Genomic DNA, 12,083 nt, shown 5'->3' on the forward strand with positions numbered 1-12,083 from the left:
TATTTCCTAGGGTCCAGTGTTCACAAACTGGTTGACAGAGACTGGCAAAAATATATGATTGGATAATTGTTTTATGTGAATGACATTCATTTTAGTGAGTGAAAAAATGGTTTGGATTACTGGAAGACAAAATAAGTTGTTTTAAACCAAAATAACATGATTTCGGGTTCCCTGGCACTAAACTAATGGAGTTAAGATTTAAGATTAATGCCATGTAATTTTTTAATGCCATTTGTCAAGCTATTACCAAATTGAATGCACTGTAATGAGATCAACATCATCACAATATCAACATGCAACACTTAGGGATGGAGGGAGGAGAGATATTTTGGGTTGTTTAGTTTCAATATTTGTGATTCAGTTTTAGCTGAACTGGCTTCTTTGACATCTTCTAAAATTAACCTAAAATTACTTTTAGTTACATCCGAAATTATCATAATTCAGGCATAAGACAAATAGAGTGAGTTAAAAGTAAAATAATGCTTTGGAATGTTCTAAGAGGTTTAAGGACAACTAATGCAATTTTGTTCAGTACAGTACTTCAGCAAAATTAACCGTAACTGCATATCCTGGTGGTAACCCCACAATCAAAGTGCCACAGGTTAGCTGCTGGCATCCAACTTTCAATATGGGCTACCAAGTCAATGTAATGAACTCACTTTCGTCAAGGAATTACCGTTAAGTTTTGGGAGAACATAATCCTACACAAATAATTGCACAAGGTTGCTTTGAAATGCAGAGAATGTGAGTCGGTAGCAATCATCTTAAAACAGCCTCCCGCCATTAGGCAACACAGTGCTCCCAAATGGGCAGGCGGAGCTTCAATAAATACCTAATTAATACACATTTCGATTAAAGAGTTTAAACTGTATTCTCTTCCGCCTCTCCCTCTCCCCCCAATATTCATTAATCAGACCACATGTATTTACAGCTGTTGTGTAGCATGGCATGAGGGTGAATGCCTAGCGTTCATTGGCTACTCACCACGAATTCTAGCCTGCTTAAGTGGTCATGGGCATATGTGCCTTATAATCATCTAGGCAGAGCAGTGCAGGCACTTATTCAGGCATGTGGGAGGCGGCTATCCTCTGGGGAGCAGCTATGGCTCATGGTTAGCGATAGTAGACCAGAAAACTGTTGACTTATTGAGGTACTATAATGACTTAGATGTACGATTCATTCAACTAAATGTGTACAAATAAATTTATATTAAAGAACAGAGTAGAACAGGGAAGTCTGGGGCCCCCTGCTTGAGCTGCTCCTTCCGCGACCCGACCCCGGATAAGCGGATGAAGATGAGATGAGATGAAGAACAGAGTAGTCAATGGTTTATTGAAATGTTGGATAAGACCTTGATGGAAACGCCGAAACTGAACGGTACATACCTATTGTGTAAATAGGAACACGATTGGTGCAACGATTCTATTTTTTCACGTACCCAAGATTTGTGATTAAAAAGAAAAAGACATCTGCGGTGTAGCCCCGCTGCCTTAATGGAGGAACAATTCTGAATCTTGGCATATCATATTTTACATGATTTTTTCTACAACCCACAATGTCCGTCTTTATTTTTTTTACAGTGAAAGTTCTAGGAAAACATCAAAAATCGTGATCTTAATAACCGCAGGCTGAAAATGACACCAAATTTCGTCGACCTTCTCTACGGAAAATTAAGATTCCCTAAAAGATGGCTGAAATTTGTTTTTGCAATGTTCCATCAATCACAATTCCACAATTTTACTTTTAATTTTAAAAGTTACAATTGTGACCGATTTTTGGAGTTAATGACACAAAATTGTCAGTAACTCCAAAAATCTGTCACAATGTGGATTTCATTCTCAATAATGCTCAAAATTCCATATAAACGGCATTTGCTCATGAAAATGATGCAATGTGCCATTGGTGCCTTTTAATGAGGTCAAGCACTCGGACATCAAGCTAACAGATTCAGTGCTACAGAAACAAAATCAGACATATAAATTCAAAAATAAAAATGTAACGATGATTAAGTAAGATAGGGATCTTATATTAGAATTGCTGTTACTTAATATATAGATCAGATTTTCATTATTTTAATTTAATTTATATTATATATTATATAAAAAGAAAAATGCCTTTTAGTAAGTGTAAACAAAAATGATATGATCCTAGATTTAACGTGTGTAAATCTGATGAAAGCCCAATAATTGTAGGTAAAGTAAAGTATTTTCATATTAAACTAGGTGAATGAAAAACTTACCAAATGAGATGCAATCAAAAGATTCCCTGGCATAATGTCATTAAAGTTTATACACTCCAATAACAAGAACCATGCCAAATACAGATCTGTGGTCACAGTTGCAATGTCAACCAAATTATTTATAGATGGATGCCAAAGTATCTTTCAGTCTGTGAAAGAAAATAAATGTCAATGCAGCTAGTTTTTAGCAGATATAAATATGATATAACAATTGTAAAAACGGAAATGGTAAGCGGACAGGTATGATGCCCTTGTGTATCAGTGTGTGTGTGCTGACTGCAGTTAAGGTGATAATAAAAGGGGAGATATGAAAAGTTCAACTTCAGCCCTCATTTCAACACAATATTTAACTGGTATAATTATAACCATGGATCAAATAAAAATGCTAGATAAATAAAAACAAAAATGAATTAAGAAAAGCATCAAGAAGAAGTTTAAACATTGAACAAAAAATAGCAAAAAAAATGTACTGTGCTGATCAAATCCAATAACCATTATTCCATATGTATTGTGACTTCAGAATGCTTTGCTACATTTCACCACTGGTCATGGACAATAATTCATTGTATATTACGAAGACACACACACACACACACACACACACACACACACACACACACACACACACACACACACACACACACACACACACACACACAGCAGGTTGGTTGCAAAGATAAATGCATCATTCAGACTATATTGACCTTCATACAGCATTAATAAACTGATGTTGGTTTGTTTATTTTAAGGAAAAGATCAGTTCCATATCACACTATAACGATGAAAGTATTAAAGAAACCCTAGCGGATAAGAAGAAGTGAAGGGAGTGCACTCCAAAAGGTATTAATAAATGCAACACTCTTCCTTCCTAGATCAGGCCTCTATTAATTTACACTGCCTGGCGTCATAAAATATATTAAATCATGCCAACCATACGGAATGTTGGCTAATGCTTGCAATGTGGCAAGCACTTGTAATAAACATTACTATATTATATTTAGATTTAACCTCTTAAGACCAAATCGCCCACCGGTGGGCGATTTGGTTTGTTGACGATATATTTCCACTACGGAGCGACATAACCCGCTTCAACTTTCATCATTACAGACATTCTATACGTCGTTAGAAAGGGTAGAATCTCCACAATTTATTCATCCGGTTGTTTTTTTCTATAAATCATGAGCACAAAACCATAAATATTGATATTTACCAGCATGGTAAACCGGAAATGCCAAAAAACAGAGTGACTCCCTACCTTTGAAGCAATCTGAGAACCGTAATATGTGTCCATTCCTCAATTATTTATATTCCAATTGTCCGTGAGAATCCACTGATCAAAAGCATCCAAATGGTTTTTCATAAAATTATTCCAGCTTGTGAATATCGTCGTGTAAAGTCCATTTGTTTACCATCTCCAAACTTTGTTTGTCAACTAACATACAGACGTTCGCAGCCGTATCGATATTTTCTCTAGCTCCAGTATGCAGTTGTTGGATATGCTTGTTTTCATCACTTTGCTGGCTACAAAATAAAAGTGTCCCCGTCTTTTTCTGTTCAGTTTTCACTCCGGTACAGCCCGTGAAGTAGATGGAGCGCTCCCAGTTCGTAGGGCCAATGGGCTTTGTTTACTTTGTTTCGCGGCTTTAGTATAGGGACAGCGTATTGGCTATTGATATATCAATCACTTGGGCTTCTAGCCAATGAGTTTACCTTTCCAACGCTGCTAGGCGTGTCCAGGTGTGATACGTATGAGCCGAGATATAAAGCTGCGTCAACACGGCAGACAACTCACTTTGCGCATATTTTGCGCATATATTGTTCATATTTAGTTCTTGTCATATTTTCATGATATGGCCAATATCTCAATATGAATGTGTGAAAAAATTATGTTTTGAATCATGGAGAAAGGTTTTATAGTCACCAAAATGCTTCAGTAATGTTTCCAGTGTCACAGAAGTAGAGTAAATGCATTTGGCACAATTTGGCCATTTGGAGACATTTTGGAGAGGTTTGTGCCGCCAGTGACAACACACCATAAAAACTCCATTAACTCCCCAAGGTTTAGGCCTAGAACTCCAAAATTTCTTCCAGGTGTAGTTGGCATGATGTAGAAGGTATTTGGCATATTGCCATATGCCTTACATATAAAGCACATCCTAGTTATTGTAGTTCAATTATGACCTATTATTTTCGAAGACAAAAAACATTGCTTTAGAGCCATGTCTGAACTGATGTCATTTAGGTTGTGTGTATGATACATGCCAAATACATATCTACAGAAACTAGAGCTTGTCAGCTTTCAAATGAAGTATCATACATCCATCTAGGACTTAGGGTTACTGTGTTATAAGCTTTTCCATTTGGGTATGTGTATAGGCGAAAAAAAACAAAATACTGCCGGGGCTTAAACCGAGTAAATGTTCTGAATTTTCATGAAAAAAACTGCAAACATGAAATATCCCCAGACATTAGGAAATTAATTCCAGCATGAAAACTGTTGAAATGTGTTGATGTGGCAGTTAAGCTATTGAGATACAAATACATCAACTACATGAATTGTTATCATGTAAGGCACTCAAAGAATGAGCCAATGAACAGATTATTTTCAAAGTTTAAAAAAAGAGTTTTGAAGATCTGCCCTTATATAGTTTCTGCCTGGACTGCAGATCCACCACTATAAAAGAGGCCAGAAGATGAGATGGATGGACTGCAGGGGATTTTCAGGTTATTACAACTGGTGGTAAGTATGACTGATGCTTCAGCTGCTGTCTTGGAGGGACCATTGCATTAGAGAAGAGATTTTTACACTCTTGTTTTCATGGAGCTTCTTTTCATTTATTTAAATGACTACTTCCATATTTAGGCTACCTGCCTTCTGTTTACTTTTTTTTAATGGAGATTTTTTTTATTGTATATTATTTAAGAAGCCGTTACATAATAGTTAAATACATTGAGGTTTTATTCAGGCATTTGTTTGTATTGCATATGTTTTGAATGACGTTTTTCAGTGTTTTCAAACCAAGTCAGACCGCTGTCCAGGAGAGCTGCTTTCTAGGAAAGACTATTGCTTTAGAATAGGGAATCTTGCGTCCTTGTTTCCATTAAAGGAGACATATTATGGTGTTTTCCCAACAAGTAAACAAAGTATATGAGTTCCAGAAAACATGTTTTTGATGCTGTTTGCTGGAAATAGCTCTTAGGAAAAAAGATCTTGCTTTTCCCCTCTGTTTCAGTCCCTTCGGAATGCGCTTTTTCTGGTGTCTGTACCTTTAACGCAAATGAGCTGCTGCCCATTGACCAATGAGCTGTCAGAGTGAACCACAGCATGGAGGAGAAGTGATGGTTGCCGTTTACGGACTACCGGAGCTCTATATCTATATAATAGGATATCATAATAATAATAATAATAATATATAGCGAATTATATAATATTATATCGAATATCACGGCCAAAAGCTATGTGCCCATAGGATGATATTATGAATCATAAAGACTGCGTCTGATGTCTCTCGTACTTCCACAACAAGTAAAGACTCATAGTGGGGGTTATCTCGGCTATGGTTGAGAATAATTAGGGGAAAGGAACTTTGGCCTTGACTCTCTGACGTCCATATTGATCAGCGAGATGGAGGAAAAAGGGATTGTTCTCCCGGAGCTGAGCTTCCGGACTGCCGCCCAGCTCCCCCTGCCGGAGCTGCCAGGGCTGCCGGAGCTGCCGGACTGCCGGACTGCCGCCAGAGCTTCGGCGGCAGTCCGGCACATCCGGCGGGGGGAGCTCGGTGGCAGTCCGGCAGCTCTAGCGGAGAAATGGATTGTACTTCCGGAGCTGAGCTGCCGGGCTGCCGCCGAACTCCCCCTGCCGGAGCTGCCGGATTGCCGCCGAAGCTCCCCCACCTTAACTGCCGGACTTGCTCCAGAGCTTCGGCGGCAATCCGACAGCTCCGCCGGACTCCCTGCCAGGCAGTCACATGGCAAACTGACAAATAAGACATCTATTTTTGTATCGAATATCCCTGCTTCTGAATGCGCAAACATCTCCGCCCAGTGCTCGTCCGCTGGTCCACAAAATCTTAGCTATGCTCTGATTGGAGGGGGGTGGGGAAATGGGAGGTCATATTCAAACATATCATATTCCTACGTAGGAGGGGCGCCGGAACTGACTCGCTTTCAGCAATGCATATCTCACAAAAATCATGTACTGACTTTTTTTAAAGTTTGTATGTGTGTGGGAGCACCAAAGACCCAACAGCCCGAATCTTAGGAAAAGTAGTGTTTTCATCGGTACCCTTTAAGGTTATTAGAATTAGAATTACCTCGAAAATATTTTTTTATATTCTACTTTGAATGAAAATTTGTTCAGTTACGTTGTTATAGAAACCATTAGAGAATGTGGGGGATTCTTGTTACGTTATGTTTGGAACTTCTGTGTAATGTATTATTTACTTAGCACTTAACTACTTTTACATAATTTTATGAAGATGATATTTTTTTTATAATTTGATGGTTTACTTTGTTGGTTTCAGATGTTAAATGTTGATAGAAAAGAGACATTTGTGACGTAATTTAGTACGAAAAATCAAGTAGCTCTGCACTGACATACATTTTATGTAAGATTTTCCATTTCATTCAAAAACGAGCTATTTGAATGTGTAGATTAGACTCTGACTTGTAACCAATATGACTCATAATTTCTTCTGCGGTTGAAGGGAAGTAAACAGTAAGAATTATTTAATATCATCACATCACTAAATATCTCCAAACCTTCTTGAAGCTATGTGTACTTGTAAGATAACATTAATCAAGTAGTATTGTTTGTTTTTATCAAATAAGCCTCCATCATGAGTACGGACGCAGAGATGGCCGTTTACGGCCAGGCGGCCATTTTTCCTCCGGGAGCCAGAGAAGGAGAGGATTGCGGCCCAGAGCGCGCCATTCGATGCGAAGGCTGCTGCATATGTCACTGATGTTAAGGAACTGTACGTAAAGTGTACCATCAATAAGAGGGAGGGTGGCAAAGTCACCGTCACAGTTTTGGCTACAAAAGAGGTAGGCAGAGATTGATCATCAACTGGTATCATTAAGAAAGTTTAAGTCTCAATAGCTGCACTGGTAAGAAAACTAAAAATTGGTTTCCATTTTTTAGGAGAAGACAGTCAAGGAGGACGATATCACACCCATGAACCCTCCCAAGTATGACAAAATTGAGGACATGGCCATGATGACCCATCTCAATGAAGCCTCTGTGTTGTATAACCTTGCAGAGCGTTATTCAGCATGGATGATCTATGTAAGATATTTTGCCTCAATGAAAATATAAGAAAAGTAAGTGAAATGAATCGTTAATAGGTCAAATCAATGTGAATCTATGTGACCTCCTTCAGACCTACTCTGGGCTGTTCTGTGCCACTGTAAACCCCTACAAGTGGCTCCCAGTGAACGACCAGTCGGTTGTCAATGCCTACAGAGGCAAGAAGCGTATGGAGGCTCCACCCCACATCTTCTCTGTCTCTGACAACGCCTTCCAGAACATGCTCACTGGTTTGTAAATTCAAAGTTTCAAATCCCTAATCTTATCTAGTTTTCATCAATTCGAGGCATACTCATGCAATGTTTGATACATTTGTTTAACAGATAGAGAGAACCAGTCAGTCCTTATCACGTAAATTTGATGCTGGAAACATGATATAAATATAATACAATGATTCCCTCATTGGAAAACATGTCAAAATGAAATTACTTTATGCTTCTTTTCACACCCAGTAGAGAATCCGGTGCTGGAAGGACCAAGCGTGTCATCCAGTACTTTGCTACCATCTCAGTGGGTGGTGGAGGAGATAATAAGAAGGATGCAGGCGCTGGAAAGATAAAAGTATGTTTAAAAAATAAAACTAAACATTATATCAATGAATTAATGCATTAAAAAATCACGTAAGAACACGAAGAATTCAAATATAATTCAGTAAAAAGGTATTAACATTTTATGCTTGATTATAGGGGTCACTGGAGGACCAGATTATTGCAGCCAATCCCCTGCTGGAGGCCTATGGTAATGCCAAGACTGTGAGAAATGACAACTCCTCCCGTTTTGTAAGTATGAGAAGAATTCATCCCTGAAGATGCTCCCTAGTTTTTGAGCATTTTTTAAAAGATGTTGAAACGAATTATTTTCCAAACAGGGTAAATTAGTCAGAATTCATTTCCATGCAAACGGTAAACTATCCAGTGCTGACATTGAGACGTGTAAGTATCTAGTTCTACATGTGGATTCCTTAACCAAGATTATTAGTGGTATAGGTTTTGATTAATGAATGGGCCTTATAGATCTGCTGGAGAAGTCAAGAGTGACATTCCAGCTTCCCGATGAGAGAGGCTATCACATCTTCTACCAGATGATGACCAACCACAAACCTGAGATCATTGGTGAGATTTTATAATAGTAAGAGTGTGGAGAATGTAATTAATATTAAGATGAAAAGTTTTCCTGAATTGCCTTTATCTATTCGAATATGACTTAATATGCACAAATGACTTCTGAAGTTCAAATATTTAAAGGGCTAATTTTCTCTCTAGAAAAAATCGTTTTTGGTAAAGATTATATCTTCCATTGCATATTGTGGAAATGCATTTGGAAAACATGCATTGCATGTAAGTGCTAAGAAAGATTAATTCGTTTTTTATTCAGAAGTTATCTGTTAGGTAGCAGCATATCAAGCAGAAAAAATACATTTGTTTAATCCCTCAGAAATTACACATGAAACAATTTAGAAAAATATAGATTGGAAACGATAATGATCAAATCTAAGCAGAGAAATTACATATATTTAATCCCTCAGAAATGACCCTCATCACCAGCAACCCCTACGACTTCCCCATGTGCAGTCAGGGTCAGATCACTGTGGCCAGCATTGATGTCAAAGAGGAGCTAGATGCTACTGATGTCAGTGGTTGATTGGAAAACAATTCATATATTTTCCACGTGGCATACGTTTTACAAAATGTTTTCTAAATGTTCTTTGTTTTCAACACAGGCTGCTATTGATATTTTGGGCTTCACTAATGAGGACAAGGTGGGCATCTTTAAGTTTACTGGTGCTGTGCTTCACCACGGTAACATGAAGTTCAAGCAGAAGCAGCGTGAGGAGCAGGCTGAGCCAGATGGCAATGAAGGTAACCATTAACATGTATTCATCAGTGCACTAGAAGGAATATTGGTTCATATTTGATTGAATTACATTTGGAGTCATTATTATACAGGATAATAATCCATTCATTTTTCATTTTAACTTTGTAGAGGCCGACAAGATTTCCTATCTACTGGGTCTGAACTCTGCTGATATGCTCAAGGCTCTTTGCTACCCAAGAGTGAAGGTCGGAAATGAGTATGTCACCAAGGGACAGACTGTACCTCAGGTAAGAAAAACACAATGTTTCGACGAAATATGGTAAAATATTCTGTTAACATGATGCATTTTCTATGTGAGATAAATATTTGTGATTATTTAGAAAAAATAATTTCAGGTCAACAACTCAGTCACTGCCCTGGCCAAGTCTATCTATGAGAGGATGTTCTTGTGGATGGTCATCTGTATCAACACGATGCTGGACACCAAGCAAGCAAGACAATTCTACATTGGTGTGCCGGACATTGCTGGTTTTGAGATTTTTGATGCAAGTTGTGAAATAAGGGGCAGCATTTCTGATAGCATTTCCTTCATTCTGAGTCTATAGTCATTACCATTCAATTGTTGAAAACTAGTAAGAGTCAGTTTATTAAATGTCCCCTACTAGTACAACAGCATGGAGCAGCTATGCATCAACTTCACCAATGAGAAACTGCAACAGTTCTTCAACCACCACATGTTCGTCCTGGAGGAAGAGAAGTACAAGAAGGAGGGTATCATCTGGGAGTTCATTGACTTCGGCATGGACTTGGCTGCCTGCATTGATCTTATTGAGAAGGTACAACTGAATATTATAACTGTACATCATTATACTTTGCGTGACTTACGAATTACTTTTGATAATGTTTCATCCATCCATTTTTCTCTTTAGCCAATGTGCATCTTCTCCATCCTTGAAGATGAGTGCATGTTCCCCAAGGCCTCAGACGTTACCTTCAAGAACAAGCTGTATGACCAGCATCTTGGCAAGACCAAAGCATTTTAGAAGCCCAAGCCTGCAAAGGGCAAGGCTGAGGCCCACTTCTCCCTGGTGCACTATGCTGGTACCGTGGACTACAACGTCACTGGCTGGCTGGACAAGAACAAGGATCCCCTGAATGACTCTGTTATTCAGCTGTACCAGAAGTCCTCAAACAAACTGCTGCCTGTCCTGTACCCACCTGTAGTTGAAGGTACATATTTATAGAATTTAACCATAGTTTATAACTGTTAATCCATTCTATTATAATACCCATTGATTTTCAAGCCATTTATTGCCTCTGTTTTACAAATATAAATGTGAAAATTGAACTCGGACTCATGACCAATAATTAATAACAGAGGTCGGGGGTGCAAAGAAGGGAGGCAAGAAAAAGGGTGGCTCCATGCAGACCGTGTCTTCACAGTTCAGGGTAAGGGTTAACACACAAACAAATGTAAAAAGGAGACCTTATTTCATTTTTCAGAATGTGTTCTTTATAAGTAAATTGGTATATATTTCATGTTATGCGGGGATATGTCTTTAGGAGAACTTGGGCAAACTGATGACCAACTTGAGGAGTATGGCGACACATTAGTGCCATAATTCACTAATGTGATAAAAGATGCATTCGGGCGTATTATATTATTCCACACGCGTAGATATTAACTGCGAGCGCGCAAATGATCTCTGCGCGCGCAAAACAGCCTCTCGCGCACGCAAATTACCTCAGCGCGCACAAAACAGCCTCTCGCGAGCAGCAAATTACCTCAGCGCGCGCAAAACCTCTCGCGAAAGATGTTTTTACGCTCTCGCTCGAATTTAATTTTGGCACTATGGGGGAGGGAACCAAGGCAGGGCGGGCTTTCCTATGATTGGCTGTTTCTGAAGCGCGATATTTGATTGACAGCCCTCCTCAGCTCTCCTCTCATTCAATTCTGAATTGTACAGTAAATGACTGAAACGATAGTTACTTATTGTAACTCTAGATTCTATGAGTATAGGGGCAGCCTTTTAAGGCTATCGATATTGGGTTATCCCTAGGCGTGAGCCGTAGCACTGAAAATTTGTAATCCCCGACCACCAACAGCGTGGGCCTCAATAAAGTCCGCGTGCGGCGTGACTCAACGACGTCCGCATTTCGCAGATATAGTCGGGCGCCGGCGGATGTTCTGCTCCCAATAAACAGCTTTTCTTCAGCTATTTAAAGGACAATGAGGCCGACACTTAAAAGGCTGCGCATATACTCATAGAATCTGGAGTTACAATACGTAACTATCGTTTCAGCCATTTACTGTACAATTCAGAATTGAATGTGAGGAGGGCTGTCAATCAAATATCGCGCTTCAGAAACGGCCAATCACGTTTGGCCGTTTCACGTATCGCCCTGCCTTGGTTCCCTCCCCCATAGTGCCAAAATTAAATTCGAGCGAGAGCGTAAAAGCATCTTTCGCGAGAGGTTTTGCGCGCGCTGAGGTAATTTGCGCGCGCGAGAGGCTGTTTTGCGCGCGCTGAGGTAATTTGCGCGCGAGAGAGGCTGTTTTGCGCGCGCAGAGATCATTTGCGCGCTCGCAGTTAATATCTACGCGTGTGGAATAATATAATACGCCCGAATGCATCTTTTATCACATTAGTGAATTATGGCACTAATGTGACGCCATAGAGGAGCACCCATCCTCACTTTGTGCGTTGCCTGATTCCCAAT

At 39.3% G+C, this 12,083-nt stretch overlaps 1 protein-coding gene across 1 annotated transcript in view; it reads left to right on the forward strand.

Moving 5' to 3' along the window:
• The window catches only part of LOC115542533 (myosin heavy chain, fast skeletal muscle-like), a 193,577-nt gene that overhangs the window by 66,547 nt on the left and 114,947 nt on the right, over positions 1–12,083 (forward strand). The gene's annotated exons all lie outside the window — the stretch shown is intronic.

This window comes from Gadus morhua, chromosome 4 (genome assembly GCF_902167405.1).
Source record: "Gadus morhua chromosome 4, gadMor3.0, whole genome shotgun sequence".
Classification (NCBI taxonomy): domain Eukaryota; kingdom Metazoa; phylum Chordata; class Actinopteri; order Gadiformes; family Gadidae; genus Gadus; species Gadus morhua.